This window comes from Manacus vitellinus, unplaced genomic scaffold, assembly GCF_001715985.3.
Source record: "Manacus vitellinus isolate BGI_N305 unplaced genomic scaffold, ASM171598v3 scaffold_5_pilon, whole genome shotgun sequence".
Classification (NCBI taxonomy): domain Eukaryota; kingdom Metazoa; phylum Chordata; class Aves; order Passeriformes; family Pipridae; genus Manacus; species Manacus vitellinus.
This window is the reverse complement of record NW_021940682.1, coordinates 665,228-683,542: the sequence shown is the minus strand read 5'-3', so window position 1 is coordinate 683,542 and position 18,315 is coordinate 665,228.

The window sequence follows — 18,315 nt, the reverse complement described above, 5'->3', positions numbered from 1 at the left end:
CCAGTGAAACTCTTTGAAGATAAGCTTCACAAAACATGCTTTTGTGGCTTTAGTTCATTATTTATTTGCTTTCACAAGTCGACAGAGTGACCTGTTTTCTAGAAAGAACTGTAGGTTTTGTAAGTCCAACAGTGATATTCAAAAGCAATTTCATTAGCAGAAAGCATTTCTGCTGATAATATCACTGATTAAATTCCAGTATGCTGTGTGGGAGTCCCACCACTGTTAGCAATTGTAGGTTTTGAACTCAGGGAGGGCCTTAGTATAAATCACATAACCACAGCAATAGTCCTGGAAAATCTATTTTATGGGCCATCAACCTGTCCTAGTGTAGAGGAGGACCAATTTATCTACCAGAAAGCTTAGAGTATGATAAATGGAAGAAAGATATATTCAGACAGACAAAAATACCCAAACAAACGTGCATTAAATGCTTCCCATGAAAAGGTGAAGGCAGTGGGGGAAGAATGAACATCAATTTTAAGCTCTTCACAAAGGCTTGAAGCTCCCACCCTACTAAGATCACAGTACAATACTTTTAAGACAATCAACCACGTATTTCTAAAGAAGAAATAATTTTTAGTTTGGGGAAAAAGCTACATTTTTAAATAAATCTATTTATCTTTTACGGTAGCATATCTATGGGATCTGCTGTGTGTTGACTCTGTGCTGGTATCCCAGAGCCAGCTTGGTGGTGGTAAATGGCCAACCCAAAGAGTTTATGGAGGTATGTGCTTATAGATATTCAAAAGCTGTCTGCACACAGTCCTGGGCATCCAGGTGGCCTTCCTTGAGCCAGGGTGTTGGACCAGATGACCTCCAGAGGTCCTTTCCAACCTCAACAATCTTGTGATTCTGTAAACTGCAGCTAGGACAAGGTTCTGAAAACCAGCATAGTTACAGCCAGCTGAGCTGAAAGTCACAGGGACTTTCGGCTGGTTTTAGTTACATTTGGCAAAAATCAGTGTAACAACATTGCTTTAGAAGAAGATCATTTGAAGTCACAGTGAATTCAGGTGACTAAGCCCAGTAATTTGCCCTTTTTTCCCTGAGAAATATGATCTCTACTTGAATAGCAGCTATCTTCACTAAAATAGTCATTTCATATACTCATAGTCTTTTTGTGACTATTTAGCATTCCACTGCTAGTTAACTACTGAGCTAAATGGTGTGCGCAAAGAAGCCTTTTCTTTCACTGTTATAAAAAGCAATCCAAAATGTTTTCTGGAGAAATACAACTTCACACAGAAGTCAAAAGCAAAATACTTGAGAAATGAGGTTACAGAGTTTAGGTGAGGAGGGTGTGTTAGAGGCTGGGCGTGAGCCAGAGGGGACTGAGCAGGGTAAGTGCAGATGGAGGAGAATCAGGGATGACAAGTGAAGCAGAAGGGGAAGAAGTGGGCTGGAGAGGAAAGAGGCCAAGGAAACAAGAGCGAGGGGACAAACAGTAGAAATGATAAACACGAGAAATGGGCTAGTATTTTGTTCTTGGGAAAATACAGATCTCATGTGATTGCAACTATTTGCAAATACCTTCAAGTGGTTGATAATTGTTGAATATTCCTTGACTGACATGCCTCCATGTTTCTTCAGAGAGAGCTAAAAGCTTAGGACTGAAATACCCTTTCTGGAGAATAGAAATATATCCTGGGAAGCTTCTTAAGCTTCTCTATCCTAGCAAAAACTATAAAAATAACGTTTATAGATCAATCCAAATTATTATTTTGCCTTTCGAACTTTCTGAATGCCCAGCCTCTACAACATTTTTTGCACAGCATTAATAAATAAAACATTCACACACTCTGCCCATTAAAAAGAAATCATCTAGTATTTAATTCATAAGGGAAAGGAAAAGGTTCTTTGTCTTTTCACTTTCCTAGAAATTTCTTTCAGCTCTCCAACAAGGTGCTGCCTCAGAGGTGCTCCTTCTTTCCCCCTCAAGTACCACATCTAGTTTCACAAACTGGAGACCAGATTAGCCCACAGTTTATCCATGGATAAGCTCCCTGCCAGCTTTTTAGGTGCCAGCCAGCACTCTGTCATGATAATATGAATGGTAACGTGAGCCCTTGGAAAACATCTGTGCCGAGGTACCACATTGTGGCTTGCACCCATTGTGTGTCCAACAGAGATGCGCTAGCACAGCCCAACTGCACTGTGGAAGAAGAAAGGGTACAAGTGACCTCAAAGGGAAAGGACCAGTTGAAAGCATGGTGTTGCCACCTCCAGAACCAGCAATGCTGCCTTTCTCTGAAAATGGGGAGATAGGGCATCCTTCTCCAGCATGGAGCTGCAGGGATGGAGGAACACCATTAGCAAGGCAATATTAGCAATCCTGGCTGACCACCTGCCTCCATGACCCCTGGTATGACTCACAGGCAGGGAAAACTGGGATACAAGAGCAGCTGGATCCTTCCCAGCACCTGGGCAGGTCCCTGGTGCCACCCTCTCATGCCACACCATGAACCCACCCTTGTGCTGCAGCTGTACACGCTGGCAGACAGTATCAGCAAGCAACTCCTGATGTAGAACTGGGGGAATCTACAAAGCAAGGTAAACTATTCTGCCTTCTCTTCTCCTCCTGTGTGAGCTGCTGCAGTAGGGACAGGATGGAACAGGGACACCAGCAGGCAGGAACTGCTTCTAGTTGCCCAGTGAGACCAGGCTGGCTGAAGAGGTGGGGGAACCACTCAGGAACAACTCAAGACTACTATCATCCTCTGTTTCCACGTTTCCTCTGAAGTCCCCATGCTACAGGCTACCAAAATCCAACCACTTCTGTAAGAAGACAGCATCCACGGAGATTCCTCCATCCCTGTCACAAAACTGATTTTTATTTTTTTTATTAAAATCCATATTTGCTTAATCCCTCGCAGTCAGAATAATAATATTTAGTACTGGTCAAGTGACACAAATAGTCTTGCCTCTCAAACTACATGATTTATGGATTGATCTGACTGGTTACTTTGACACAGCTCCTTCAACCATAACATCTTTCTGTTCCTCTAGCAGTAGAGATTTAGCATTTCAGGCTGAGTACATATGTTGGATAAGAACATAATCCTCAGCTCTGGGCATAGGAGTTCATGGTAAGAGGATGGCTCTGCATACAAATTGAAAATAGTGAGATGCAGAAAAGAAAAATACACTAAACCTCAACATGCATATTATGAAGGCCTTCTGGCATCAGAAGAAATCATCAGTTATTTAGCTTGGCATCTTTAGAAACAGAGGGACTAGAGGGGGGAAAAAAGGCAGCAAAGGAGAGAAAAAAAATTGATATGACCTTTAGTTCAACACACCAAGTAACGACTTTGGATAAATACACACAGAGAAGGAATATGCCAATATGCAATGAGGAAAAGAGATAAATGAGACTAGACCATTTCAGCAGAGAAAAATCGCAGAGCTCCCATTTTACAGCCATTTCTGACAGCACAGAGAGGGATTTATCAGGAACAGAAGGGGACACTCCCCTTCCCCTCTATTAGCCTTCTTAACATAGCATGTGCATTCCTGGGTGCAGGATAGGCACATCTCTGCAGTCCATCTGTTTCCTCTTATTCAGGCTGGGGTTCATCTCCTAATGACTTTTCGTTATCATTGCAAAAATTCACACTGGGCATCCAGCAATTACCCGTCACACAGTACTGGAGGAACAGGGTGTAGCATTTCTGGACAAAAACGTAAAGAATCAATCCCAGGCATCCTCTGACACCACTAGACTTTGTTCTTTAAACTTGTAAAAGACAAAAAACCCCAATGCACTATGGGAAACCAGGGTACATATGAAGGAGATATATATATATATATCCATGTGACATGTAACTGTCAGGCAATTACAGTTTTAATAATTTATAAACCTTCCAAATTATTAATATCAACTGAAATCATGCATTTAAATTGTGTTGCAGGCAAGGGGCTCTGTGGCAGAGCCATTTCAGCCTGGAGCCCTTTCCCACATGCCCTGCAGCTCTGCTGGGCAAAGCAGTGTGTGAAGCAGACCTCGAGGTCTCCTCCTTCTCACTCTGTGTGCAGTGGAGGCCAGAGAGTTCAGCATAGCTAAATCTGGCTTTGCAGAGAAGTTGGGATTAGAGGACCAAACTTTCTGAAACCACAGTCTGAGCACAGCTGGTTAGCCCTAGTCCATGGACGACATCTCAAAATCCCTTCTATTGATTTCTTTTATGCTAAATACAGAGTAGCGCAGAGGTTTTTCCCTTTTTTTTCCCCCATAAATTCATCTTCTTCTGTATAAGCTCTGTTCTCCAGGATATCTTCACACTCTCTGCCAACACCTTTTACTTCACAAGTGGTAAGCACATTCCACAGAATAATCTTTCTTTCTTCCCAAAATAAATTAAATCTGGCATTGTAGGGTCTCCACGGGAAAAGCATCATTTTGTTTCTCTAACCAATGACCTTATGAGACCTTTTTTTGAACTGTATGATATCCTTTTATGCTGTTCACTGGAAGATCTGACTTTTTAAAGATACAAGCAAGGCTTTTTTATGGTGAGATTGTTTGGATATTGGGATTCATGAAACAGAATTGGAAGACATAACGGCCATAGAATAACCACCATCTTGGACTTCGTAAGCTGAAGTGGGGAAGGTTTTGTTGTTCAGGTTTTTGTGGGTTTTTTTGGTGGTTTGGTTTTGGTTTTGTTTGGTTTTTTTGGAGGGGGGGAAAGGGAGTATCTTTTTTATATTCTGTATCCTGTAGTTAAAAACTAGAAATCTGTATTCTAGCACGGACAATTAAACATCTGAAAGTATGAGCTAACTTAATTTAAAGGCAAAAATCTGTGAAAAAGCTAATGAATTACCAAATTCATTCTTCCCTCCAACACTACAAATCATTAGTAATAAAATGCTGATATGATGTGGAGTCAGGCAGCAGAAGCAGTAATCACAGCCCTAAGTAACTGTTCCTTTGGAGCTCATTAAGTGTATCGAGTCCCTGTAATTTCCTATTGATTTTGGGATTGATGCTTCAGTTATCAATACAAAAAGTGTAAGGGGAATTTCTAGGAAAGATTCCACATATTCCTTTGAGACATGTGTTTTTCCACCTTGACTTATACAAGTTTCTCTCACTGGATGCAGTGCTGAGAGATTTCTCTGCTCTAGCACTAAGCCAGCCAGGACACAGGCCAGTCCTACACCAAGAGCCTTTCATTCATGTTGCAGTACCCCTATGGTAAACCTTTAATGGTTTCCTGCATGCCTAAGACCTAAGCTTGTAAAATCTATGAAGTCATGGTTCTCCTCCCAGAAGTGTAATTCAGAAGAGGGAGGGAAAAAAAAAAAAGAGAAAAAAAGAAAGAAAAAAACCCTCTCGAGAAATACGAACCTGTGAAGTGAATGTGCAGTGATGGCAGACACCTGCCTGACTCTGCAGAACATTTAAGTGATAATTAGGGCATATTCTAACACTGGTAGTTCTACGAATATGATCCTTGATATTATATTTAAAGCTCAAGCTTCAAGGCACTGATGAATGCAAGAAAACAAGCCTAGTTCAGCATAGAGCTTGTGACTGCAACCCAGAGTATGGAAATCTACAGGCAAAGACAGCCCAAATTATTTTTAAATTAATTTTAAAAAATCCCAACAAAACAGTCGGGTTTATAAAACAGTTTCATATTTTGAGTACCAATCCATGATTTTTTAAAAGACTTAACACACTGTCATTCCTCTCCTGCAGGGTCCTAAGAGGTTGTCCTGAGAGGCGGTGGAATCTTGATCCTCACAGATACTCAAAATTCATCCAGACATGGCCCTTAGCCCCTGACCTACTTGGCCTTGCTTTGAGCCGAGGCTCAGACCAGATGGTCTCCAGAAATCCCTTCCAGCCTCAAACAACTCTAAACTGTCACAGGTGCCCCTGCATCCTCTGAGGTGCACAGAGTCCCTCTATACTACATCCATTGCCATTTTGATGACAGCCAGGGGACAATTCTGAATCACCTGCTTTCTCAACACCCCTGCTGCAACCTCTTGCTTCCCCCTTTCCCCACGTGCTGCAGTTGCCCTCTGCACCCTTCTAGCTCTGCAGTGGAGTGAGGAATATCAGCATTACTGTCAGCCTAAAGCCAGGTAGAGCAGGTATCTATGATAGTCCACTAGCTCTCATATGCTTTAACCATATAACCAGCACTCATAAGGGCAATAAACCCCTGCCTCTGGGGGGGAGGGGGGGGAACGAAACCTTTCAGATAAAAATAAAAATGCCTTGATCGGTAAGTGAGTTTTACCCACAGTACATATTGACAATGAAGAGTTGATCCTATACAATCATTACAAGATATCATTACTAAAATCCAATCTCCAAACAGGTTACATGTTTATTAAAGATTAGCTACCGAAAGAAAAGGGGTGCAGAAATAACCTCGTACATAACTGGCACAGACAAAGCCTTCAAGATATGCTCTGGTACTTTCCAAAATGCTTCTGTTTCTTTTCCATTTTATCTCCTAACCTCATAATATTCACAAATATGTTTTACTCGTGTATGAAATAATGTCACCTGCAACTATTCCAATCACACCACTCCTTCTGGTGAGGCCATAGGGAAGCCACTCTGGCTCCGCTCCAAGCTCATGCATCATATAACAGACATTCCAGAATCTGTGTCCTCCACCTGGACACTTACTGATATCCTGACTTGAACTGTCCATCAGCTTGTGTAGTAATGCCTACCAGGAAAAACTGGTATCTAATTGTTAGGCTGTTAGGCAACTCACAGAAAGCCCTTTGTCCCAGCATCAACCATGATATCTGCCATAGCCAACTGGGCTCTGGCTTGTTGCTTTGCTGACCTGGTTTCAGGTGTGATAGAGTTAATTTTGTTCCTAGTAGCTGGTAGAGAGCTGTGTTTGGGTTTAGCATGAGAGTAATGTTGATAACACAGTGATGTTTTAGTTGTTGCTAAGTAGTGCTTACCCTGAGTCAAGGACTTTTCGGTGTCTCATGCTCTGCCAGGGAGCAGGTGCACAGGAGGCTGGGCAGGAGCATGGTCAGGACTGCCGGCCTGAACTACACAGAGGGATATTCCATACCACAGAACACCATGCCCAGTACAAAAACTGGGGTTGTTGGCCGGGAACTGCTGATCACTGCTCAGGAACAGGCTGGGCATCGGTCAGCATCAGATGGTGAGCAATTACATTGTGCATCACTGAATCACAGAATCTGCCCAGTTGGAAGGGACCCACAAGGATCGAGTCCAACTGCTGACCCTGCACGGGACCATCCCCAAGAGCCACACCATGTACCTGAGAGTATCATCCCACCACTTCTTGAACTCTGTCAGGCTTGGTACTATGACCACTCCCCTGGGGAGCCTGTTACAGTACCCAACCACTCTCTGGGTGAAGAATCTTTTTCTAATATCCAACTTAAACCTCCCTTGACAAAACTTCAGGCCATTCCCTCAAGTCCTGTCACTGGTCACCACAGAGAAGAGATCAGTGCCTGCCCCTCTCCTTCCCCTCACAAGGAAGTTGTAACTGCACTGAGGTCTCCCCTCAGCCTCCTCCAGGCTGAACAGACCAAGTGACCTCAGCTGCTCCTCATATGGCTTCCTCTCAAGGCCCTTCGCCATCTTCACTGCCCTCCTTTGGACTCTCTCCAATAGCTTAATATCTTTCTTATACTGTGGTGCCCAAAACTGCCCCAAATTCCAGGTGAGGCCACCCCAGTGCAGAGCAGAGTGGGAAAATCACCTCTGGCAATGCTTTGCCTGATGCCCCCCAGGACATGGTTGGCCCTCCTGACTCTTACTGAATTTGCCATCAACCAGGACCCCCAGATCCCTTTCCATGGCACTGCTTTCCAGCATCTTGTTCCTAGTTTGGTCGTACATCCAGGGTTGCCCAATCCCAGGTGCAGAATCTGACACTTTCCCTTTTTGAACTTCATATGGTTGGTGATTGCTCAGTCTTCTAATTTGTCGAGTCTCTCTGCAGGGCCTCCTTGCCTTTGAGGGAGTTAATAGCTCCTCTGAGTTTTGAATCATGCAAACTTGCTCAATATCCCTTCCAAGTCATTTATGAAGATGTTGAAGAGCACTGGGCCCAAGATGGAGCCCTGCAGAACTCCACTAGTGACAGGTGGCCAGTCTGATGTTACCTCATCCACTGTTACCCTCTGTGCTCAACCTGTGAGCACACCCATGGTGTGATGTGTTTATCCACCTGTGTGCTGGACATTTTGTCCAGAAGGATCCTGTGAGAGACAGCATTGAAAGCTTTGCTGAAATCCAAAAGGATTATATCATCTGGCTTCCCTTGATGGGCGAGGTGTGTTTCCAGTTTTGATCAGCAGGACTTGCCTCTCGTGAAGCCGTGCTGGCTGTGACCAATGACTGTCTTTCAGGTGTTTTTCAATCCCTCCCAGAATAATCTTCTCCATAACTTTACCAGGCACTGAAGTGAGACTGACAGGCCTGTAGTTTCTGGGGTCCTCCTTCTTGCCCCTCTTGAAAATCAGGACAATATTTGCCAGCTTCCAGTCAGTTGAGACCTCTCCAGATTCTCAAGAGAGCTCAAAAATCACCGAGAGAGGTTTTGCAATGACATCAGCAGCTCTTTGAGGATTCTTGGATGAATCCCATCAGGCTCCATAGATTTGCAGGGATCCAGCTGGAGCAAGAGATCTTGCACAATTTCAGGGTTGACTGGGAGCTGATCATTCTTGCAGTCATAGTCCTCCAGCTCAGGGTACTGAGACTCCCTTGGTCTGTCATCCATGTTGAAGATAGAGGCAAAGAAAGTGTTAAACCCCTCTGCCTTGTGTGTGTCCCCTTTGTGAGGTGACCATCCCCATCCTGTAACGGGCCAAGGATATTTCTCCACTGCCTAGTCATTAATATATTTGAAAAAACTCTTTTTATTGTCCCCCACATTTCTGCCCAGCTTCAACTCCAGTTGAGCTGTGGTCACACCAGTTTTCTCCCTACAAAGGCAAGCATCATCTCTGAATTCTTCCCATAAACTTGACCTTGCTTCCACTGGGCATACACCTCCCTTTTTTGCCTTATTTCCAAGAGAAGATCCCTGCTCAGCCAAACTGGCCTTCTGTCTTGTCTGCTTGACCTCCAATTTTTGGGAATTGCTGTTCCTGTGCCCTTAGGAGGTGATGTTTGAAAAGTGACCAGCGCTGAGGGACCCCAGCACCTGCACTTGTCTTGGATTTTATTCCTCTCTTTGTTATGCCCCTTTTCATTATTATTATTATTATTACTACTGTATATTACTTTATTTCAATTTTTAAACTGTTTTTATCCCAATGCACAGTTTTTTTCTGATTTTCCTCCCTATCCCACTACATGGGGGGTAAGTGACCACATGAGGTTCAACCACAATACTTTGCCAAAAGACTCCTGCAAAGTTCAGGTCATTGATGACAAAACATTAAAAAAACCCCTAAATATTGTATTTTTAAAGAATATTTATAATATGCAACAACTATTGCTATAGATCCCATTTAAAGCTGTTGTGAAGCACTGTAGTCAAGGGGCTATTTTTACTTACTGCTATTGTTAATTTCTTTTGACTATGCAGCCCTCTAATTCTTAAGTTTTAAAGCAAGCAAAAACATGTCCATGCAGAAACAGACACAGCTCAATAATCTCCACAATTGCTCGGCTTATACATGTAAGAATACATCCATTTTTCTCTTCTTCACGGAAAGAATTCAGAGGGTTTGACTCCACCATGAGTTCCTCCAAGCAAGAGCAGCTCTACTACTCAATATGTAACTTGGACTCATTGCCAGCTGTTAATTTAGCCATGAGAAATTGCCCTTTAGAGAAAAATTATTCCAGACACCAATCTTAAATTATTTCTCAAATTTTGGTTCATTTCTACATTTCAGATAAGCATATTTTTTTAACTGGTATTTCCATTTGTGTTATCACAGCAATGGAAATCTACTGGTTTCTAATCAACTGGAACAGTGTAAGTGTAGAAAATAATGTAAGTCTAGAAATGTAAGTCTAGAAAATAATGCCTGTGTTCAGACTGCACCTGAGCTGAGCAGGATGAGAGTTTATGTTCTGAAGCTCAAAGGCCCCAGATGGTCATTGGGTTTTGGTATAGCTTTGACCCAGCTAGCCTATTAAAGGAGCAGGGACCAGCTGTATTTTTCAGATCCAGATACAAGTAAGTATCTGGTATTGATGTAGAATTTGGTTTCCATCCATCCATGTATCTGTGGTAATGTTACAACGCCAACAAAAGTTGTTGTAGGTTGAAATGTACTTATATCTGAACTCTTCTTCAAACAGCCCCTGAAACATGCAGAGGAAGAGAAAGAGGAGACTGATAGCTCTGCCTAGAGAAAAGCATCCTATTTTTTTGCCCAGTGCTAGTCACAAAGCTTAATTTCCCTGGAAAAAGAGCTCCACTTGCAGCAGCAGAAGCACTCACATTAGTTCCTATTACACTGGCTTCAGCAGTGAATTGCAACACACCACTTCTTGCCAATACAGCTGCTCCCTGAACAAGAAGGTTGCTCAGGGTTTATCTAATGGGGAGTTTCTTTAAGCTATCAGACTCTCAGATTCTGAAAATCAAACCCCTCCCACGGCCTCCAGCTTGTGCCACCAACACTGCAGTGAGCCCAGGGTCCCTTGCACATCACAGTTGGCTCTGTGCTGCATGTCAGACCTCACAGCATCACCCGGCTGAGGCTGCAGGTCCTCCCAACATGGCTTGCTCCAAAACCCATTTAAAACAACACAAAAACATCCACTGAGTTCGCTTGGACTTTGGACCCGTTCCCAGAAGCACAGGAGAGTCTCTGATAGCTCCCAGCACCCTGCACATTTAGAGGAAACCCGTCAGTTCTGGTTCCATCTAACAGACATTGCTGCTGCACGTGAACAACATGTGAGATAACAAAATTATTATCCCTATTCCCGGAGTGCTTCGATTTCAGCCAAATGCTGGTGACATCATATAGTGCCACCATTCTGCAGTTTTCATGATTTCCCCCCCAGTACTGCTGAGGAAACCTGATGAGCCTTCAGAGCCTATGGAGTTTTGAGTTCGTTTTCAAAAGCTTTAAAAATAAAAAAAGCATTTTTGGTTTAACATGTTATTTTGCAACGCAACTGAGAAGTAATTTTATACCAGAGATCATTTTGAAATACACTTAGAAATTCACTATGTATTCATTTATCTTTCAGAAAATGTCATAATTTTTCTTGTTGTATTTAATAACTGCTAGTTAATTATGTAAAATCCCATCCCATCTACTTATTCCTTCACACAGCAAAATTAGAGAGCTTGATTCTACAGTCATTACTCATAGAAGGAGAGGCATTGATTTAATGGACTTTCCTGAAAAAGGATTACAGTATAGGATCCTCTGATATTGATTTTGTGACATCATAATCTTTTCCTCAGAAGCAGACACTGATGACTCAAGATAATATCAGTACAATATTATGCAGGGGCAGCCAAGTTAGAGGAAGAAAATTATATAAAAAACCTCCAAACTTCCTAGTTTACAGTAAGTTGACTGCAATAAAATATTAGCTATGTTCTCTGTTTGGAATAAAATTCTCTTTGAAAAAAAAGAAAATATCTGAGTGATGTTTCTCTCTTTCATCTCTTGCCCTGCTTTCAGTTACTTTCACAAAATGATTGTGAGCTAGAGCATTTTTTGTAGGTTAATGGGTTCTCTTTGAAGGGATTAAAGTCACATTGATTATTAATTATTTTTTGATGTTTTAAACTGATGTAAATGTCCAGAAGCCCTGATGAGCAACATCCTGTAGAAATCAATACCAAATAAAAAACAAAAGTAACAAACAACAACAACAACAAACTCTCTGCTCAGCTCCTAAGGGAAGCAATTGTGACTTCTGTTTGGAAGGTATGCTGCTCCTTGGAGAATACCAGCAACTGGCATATATGATAATCATTTATAAGTTATCTAGAGCATCCTTATTTTGATGTGTCTATCTTTCAGACTTCAGGCAGAGTCTCCAGATACTTTGCATACAGAATAAAGCTAGGCCCAGCAGAGCTAAGCACATAATAAATAAACTAATTTCATTGCTGTTGGCAAATCTTCATTTTTTTTCTTAATTCTGACTTAACAGTACTTTAGGAAAACACTAATTAGCATTATTTCTGTGGATTTTTTTTCCTCCACCAATTCTCTTTACTGTTCTTCACCCCATTTAATAGGATGTTTTATCTGGTATTTTTGCTTGGAGTGGGGAGGTTTCTTACTTGAATTTAAAATTCCTTGCTCTTTGTAAGTAGAATGAGACCATTCTTTCTTGTTTAATAGATTAGCAAGGAGTAAAGATTTTCCATGTTAAAATTACTTCCATATTAAAATGACTTCCATATGAACAAAGAGAATATGATCCTGAATAGCTGTGGTACAGATAACAGACAGGAGACTAACAGCAGGTTACACATAGGGAACAAGACAACTGGGGAAAACCTGTGGTCTGCTCTGGGGTCTCATCTCAGCCTTGAAGAACAACCCTTCTCAGTTGATTTTAGGGATGTGTCAAGAAAAATATTGAAAGCTGTTAAATTTGAAGGAGTTGCTGATCTGATTAACAACTTAGTGGCTGGGACTAAGCTCTCTTATCCCAAAGACATGGCTTTCACATGATATGGAAGTCAACACAACTGATTCGAGGACCTACAGGTTTATAGCACACGAAGGAGTTACAGTTGTTCAAACCCTTCTGACATGGCTAGAGGACCCATGCCTCAATAACCTAAAATACACTGGGGCCAAACCATTTCAAAGTCACATCTGTTAGACTGACAGGCAACCTTATCTGTTTTTTACGAGAGAACTTAAAAAGGAATTTAGGATTTTTCTCCCCCAAAAGATTCATATCTACCAAACAGCTACCTCATGTTAAATTTCTGACTGACATAGAATAATAGCTCTGAGTTGTTTACTTCTGTTATCTCTGTTCAGCTCCTCTGAAGTGCTCAATCCTTGAGTTTAAAGGTTCTACTCAAATTTTTCCATCCCTAATATTACGTTTTCTGCTCAGTCACAGTGCCTATCCCACATATTCTCTTCTCATGTCCGTGCTACCACCTGAAGACCAGTATACTAAAATCTGAGTTTAATTCCCTTGAAAACATGTCCTGCTTGCTCTCTTCTCTGTTACCAGCAGCTGTGTCACCAACTTTCCCATCACTGATGCTTACTGTAAAGCATTTCTTCTCTAAATAAGTGCAAGAAGAGAAACTGCAAAGATAACCATAGTCATTCAAGCACAGCACCTACTACTTTTGCTCTGGTTATTTTTATGGCAAGTCAGACATGATGCACTTAATTTTATTTCTGGAACTCCATTTAAAAGCCACAGTGATTTCCCAGCATAAGACTGAAGGAGTTCCCAAAATGGAATGCATCATCTTTGGCTTGCCAAAGAGACACCAAACACCTTCCTTAGGAGTTGCTCCCTTCACTGCTTGCATTCATTTAAGATTACACAGTGCTATGAAAAGCAAGGTAACCTTTGTGTTTCCAGTATCTCCTTTTCCCTATTCATCTGTTATATTACGTTGGTGGCAGTTGGCATATGTTGCCACATTCCTCTCAAAGATTTTCCTCTTTTCAACTATACATTGATAGAAGTTTAATTAAAAAAAAAATTGTAATAGCTTTTGTCTGCAAAACATTTAATAAACCAGTCTCTTCATTTTATGAGTGCACTCCTAAGTACTAAACTCCTTAAAGATCTTTATTTTGAAACATTTTTAACATTTATCAAAACTTGATTTTTTTAATTTAAATTGCATTCAATTCATTTTTCCCTTAAGAACAGAATCTTTAAAATCCTGACTAACAAAAATGAAACCACTAATTTACTAGAAGAGTGCTCAGGACAATACATACTTCTCCAATGGAAAACACAAATAGTTTTCAAGAAACACTTTGACTCTAAATTAACTATGAGACTCCTAAGTTCTTCAGCACATACACCTGTTTTTAAAGGTTTATTTTTTGACATTTATTGTCCTGACCCATATACCTAAGTAAAAAAAAGTTCTCTCCTCCAAAGCTGAGACTGACTAGTAAAATAAATCTCAAGGTGGACTTACACAAGACTTTGTTCAGTTTAACATTCATTCTGAAGCTCTGTAAGGTCATTTCATGATATTCCTCTGTGTGGTGACAGCAGAAATATAGAGATTAGTGGGTTTCTCAAGTTCAGCCAGCACATTGCCCAAGAGTCCTTTAATCAATGGCCGTGGGATGGCCACAGGTAGGTTTTCATTCCGCACAGTCCCTGTCTGAGCCCGAGTGAGGGATCACCCTTTAGTGCGGCTTCTGACCGGGGTGAACTTAGAAATTGCCTTCCTGACCTTGTGCAATTTGAGTCTGAGGCTCATAACTCCTGCAGGCAGGAAAGATCTTTTCTCAGTGGTCCCCTGTCATTTCACTGCAACGAAATCAGAAATTTGCCAAAGGGTAACAGCAGACTCTTATTCCACTCGCAGAGAGGGTTTTGCCTACTACAGTTCCGTAAACATGAGTTGGCATAACCATCCCCTTCTTTAGCTTTGCCCCCTGGAATCACCCTGGCTTAGAAATAACCCATAAAAATGATTAAATGAGAGAGAACATGACTTTTAGAAGTTTTGCCTACTTATAATAAAGTTTTTTTAAAAAGAAAATGTATGCTTTTTCTGGTAGGATGCTTTTCTCTTCCATACAGCCTGGATAGTCTCAGACTAGTGGTAAGCAGAAAAGACTGTTTTACCTCAGTAGTTCCTCTGAGCCTGTCCTATCATAAGGAACACTTACATTTGTTTTGCAAACAAAAATGAACTGGTAAGATAGGTCTGGGTTTTTTTTTAAATCTTATTTTGATGCTAATAGAACATGATCATAAGGAAAGAAAGTAAACTTTCTTTCTTGGTAAGAGCTTCAGCCACCATCTCTTGGAGAGAGAAGAGATGCTAAGAGGACTCTATATCAAAATTCACATTAACTCTATATCAAAATTCACATGTTGCTTTTCCCAGGCAGAAGGAAAGAGTGGTGATGCACTGGGGTTCCCAGCTGTGAAATCAGCCTTTCTCTCAAAAAGGTTTCTCCCACAGAAAGAGGCAGTATCCTGATGGTATGATCTTTACTTCAGATTATTAACTGAAGATGTAGATATTCTTGAAAATTACACCAGCAGAAACATATTTCATGTGTTGGGTAAGGCTGAGCCGAGTAAAGTCTTACAGAATCTAAATCTCTCTGAATGTCTTGGTCCACGTAAACCTGAAGTAGGACTTTGCTGTGATGCCAAACTCCATAAACTGATGTAGTATTGGATAGAATTCTACCCTGCTAGACACAAAAAGCTGTCCTTGCTAAGAGAGAGAGTGTTGCTGCTTTATATGAAGAGCATATATAAGACTGATATATAAGGACCTCAGTCTCCTGGAAATATGATTTGTATTACTTTATTTGTAGAAAATTTTCCTGAAGAGCGTGATCCCTCCTATTTAGTCCATACATGGAACTACTCTGACAACCAGTTTTCTCATTATTTTCCTACTGAGAGCATTGGTCAGAACATCTTGGAGGTGTAACAGATTGTACATCACGTCCCAGCATCAGGTTTGGCTTGTTCAAGGTGGTTTTGTCTTCTACTTAAGCTCTACCTTGTCCCACAGTAATAATAGAGGCAACATAAAATCATTCAAGTACAAGATACCAACAGCATGGACACACCTCTGACATACCAGTCACATAATCCAGAGCAGAACTTCAACTGGTCAAAGCTCAGTGCAGTCATGCCTAAGGAAAGGTTGTTGGATTGCAATTAAAAGATACAGCAAAGATGACATCAGTCACTGGAATCAGGGAAAGTGTCTACTTCTCATTGTTCTTTATTTAGCTGAGGTACAGCTTTTCCCTTCAGCTGTGATCAGCCATGCCTTTGCCACACCAAAATGAGATTATGAAGCAAGCAGCTAAAGACTATGCCTTCCATCCATTCTGACTGAAACAGCAGAGAACACAGACCCATTGCAAAATGGCAATATATTAAGAGATTCCTACAGCAGCATGGTTGGAGTCTTTTCTCTGAAGCAAGACACAGCTCTGCTCCTCTAAAAAGTATTGTAAATCCATATTCATATTTGAGCTCACACACAATGCCTTTCTTCTGCTAATTTCTAAACCAGCCGTCACACAAGAAAACTACCGAAAAAAAGATAACGATGAAGGTTCAGGATCGCATTGCTATATTTCCAAAAATAATATTATTGTACTATCCTGGAGCACAGGAAGCATTCACATCACACTGTGAAAGAAGGAACTAAATATTACCAGCCAATAAGCAACCACATCAGCCATATGACATGCACTGGGCAATATCCCTGTTTGACCTCCCCCAGTCACTGACTGTACCAGCAACTTCAGACAACGTCAGGATTTAGAATAAATTGGAATCATTACTTTGCACCACAGAATGACAACAATTGGAAGAGAAGAGAAAATGTGCTTTGAGCAGTTTTGTCACTGTGCAAAGTCTGCTGATGATTTTACAAATTGCCAGATGGGCATCAAGGCCACATCAAGCAGATTCAGCTTAGCAAGTGACATTTGGGCTGCTGACACTGAAACAGCAAGCACACAGACGTCAGTTTTGCCTGTCTTCAGATTCATCAGCTCAATGCCACTCCTTTCTCACCAAAAGTAACTTCTAGATGAAACACCAATTTAATAACTTGAAGCTGGGTAATTTTAGTATTGGTTCAACAAGTTGGCAGAAGTAAACAGCACAAAACTAGGGAATGCCTTGTTTTGAAATTGGTTGTTTTCAATTGTTTGACACTGCAAAGAAACACACAGACATTAAAGAAAACTCAGTGAATTTCAGGCACATGGCATTACTGATGTACCTCCATCTGAAGCTACAGCTTTACCTTCTCTTACACTACAACATTCTGCTAATGCTCATCACCTCTCTTTGTCTTTACAATCCCAGGTTTGTCTGAGTTTTATCCAGCTGAGAAGTGATGGCTACTTTCCAATGAAAACCTGAGGCCTTGGCTGCCTTCACACCTTACCAAATTTCTTGAGATGTATTATTTATTTTTTAAGTATAGTATTTTACAAATTTAAACTATTTTCTGTCTTGCTTTACCACAGCAGTGCTATTAAAAAAAAACACAGCACCAAAACAACTTCATTTATTTTTTAAAAAGCCAGGATTTAGAGTAATGTAAATTGTGTGATTATGGGATAAAACAGATACTTAAAACTGTGTGCACTTCTATATTTGGGATCAAACTAGAAATTTAATCTTTCTGCTGGGCCCTAATATCCACAGTCTTATTTTCTTAAAAATAATTCTTTTGCTTTTTTTTAATCACCAAATTCTACGGAACAAAATTTTTTCTGTGTATTAACATTTTATCTTGCATAAATGTATGTTTCAGCAGTTATGAAAATGAGACAGCTGACAGTTGACTACTATATGTGAACAGATGCTGCGAAAGCTTCCCTTTAAATAGTTCTGTCAATGCAATGTCAATTTTAGAAGCGACACCACTGCTGTTCTAGGACATGATCCTGCAAACTCTTATTCACACAAGGAGCTCTGATGATTTCCACAGAACATTTACATGACTCTGAAAGGTCAGGTCCTTAGTTGCAGAGCTCTCCTTAACAGTGACTGACAAATATACAACAAAGTTTTTAGTAGTGCCGAGCTCTGTGCTTTAGGGCAATGGCATTTATAGTCAGCAGTATTCACCTAGACAGTATGTACATTTTCTTTTGGAAGTTACACGAAGCACGTTAAATATGCTTGAGAAACCATTAAAGGAGCGAAAGTGTTGGAGATAAAAAATGTCATGTGAAACCAAGCTTGCAGCATTAGGCAGAACTTTGAAAAATTAATCTGCCGAGAAGATGGGCTGAGCCTGAACATGGCACACCGCTGATCAGAAAAGAACCGTTCGATTCTGCCAGGATAAAACCAACACGACACACCACCCTCCCCTTTGTTAGCCGCATCTTCGTTAGCGGGTGTCTTGCCGGGGGTGAAGGTAAGCGGGATTTGCGGGGGAACCCGGCGCGGTGCCCGGGCGGTGCTGAAGGACAGCGCGGCGATGCCCGCCGCCGGCCCGGCCCGCGGGGCAGCGCTCCCCAAAACGCCACATCCCCCTCTCCCAGCGCCTCGGCTGAAAGCCGGGGAACTTCGGAGGGGACAGAGGATGGGGGTAAACGCCGCCGCCGCTCCCCTGGGCTGCCGGCACTTTCGGTGGGGATGTGGGAGAGAGAGCGCACCTCGAGCCGGGG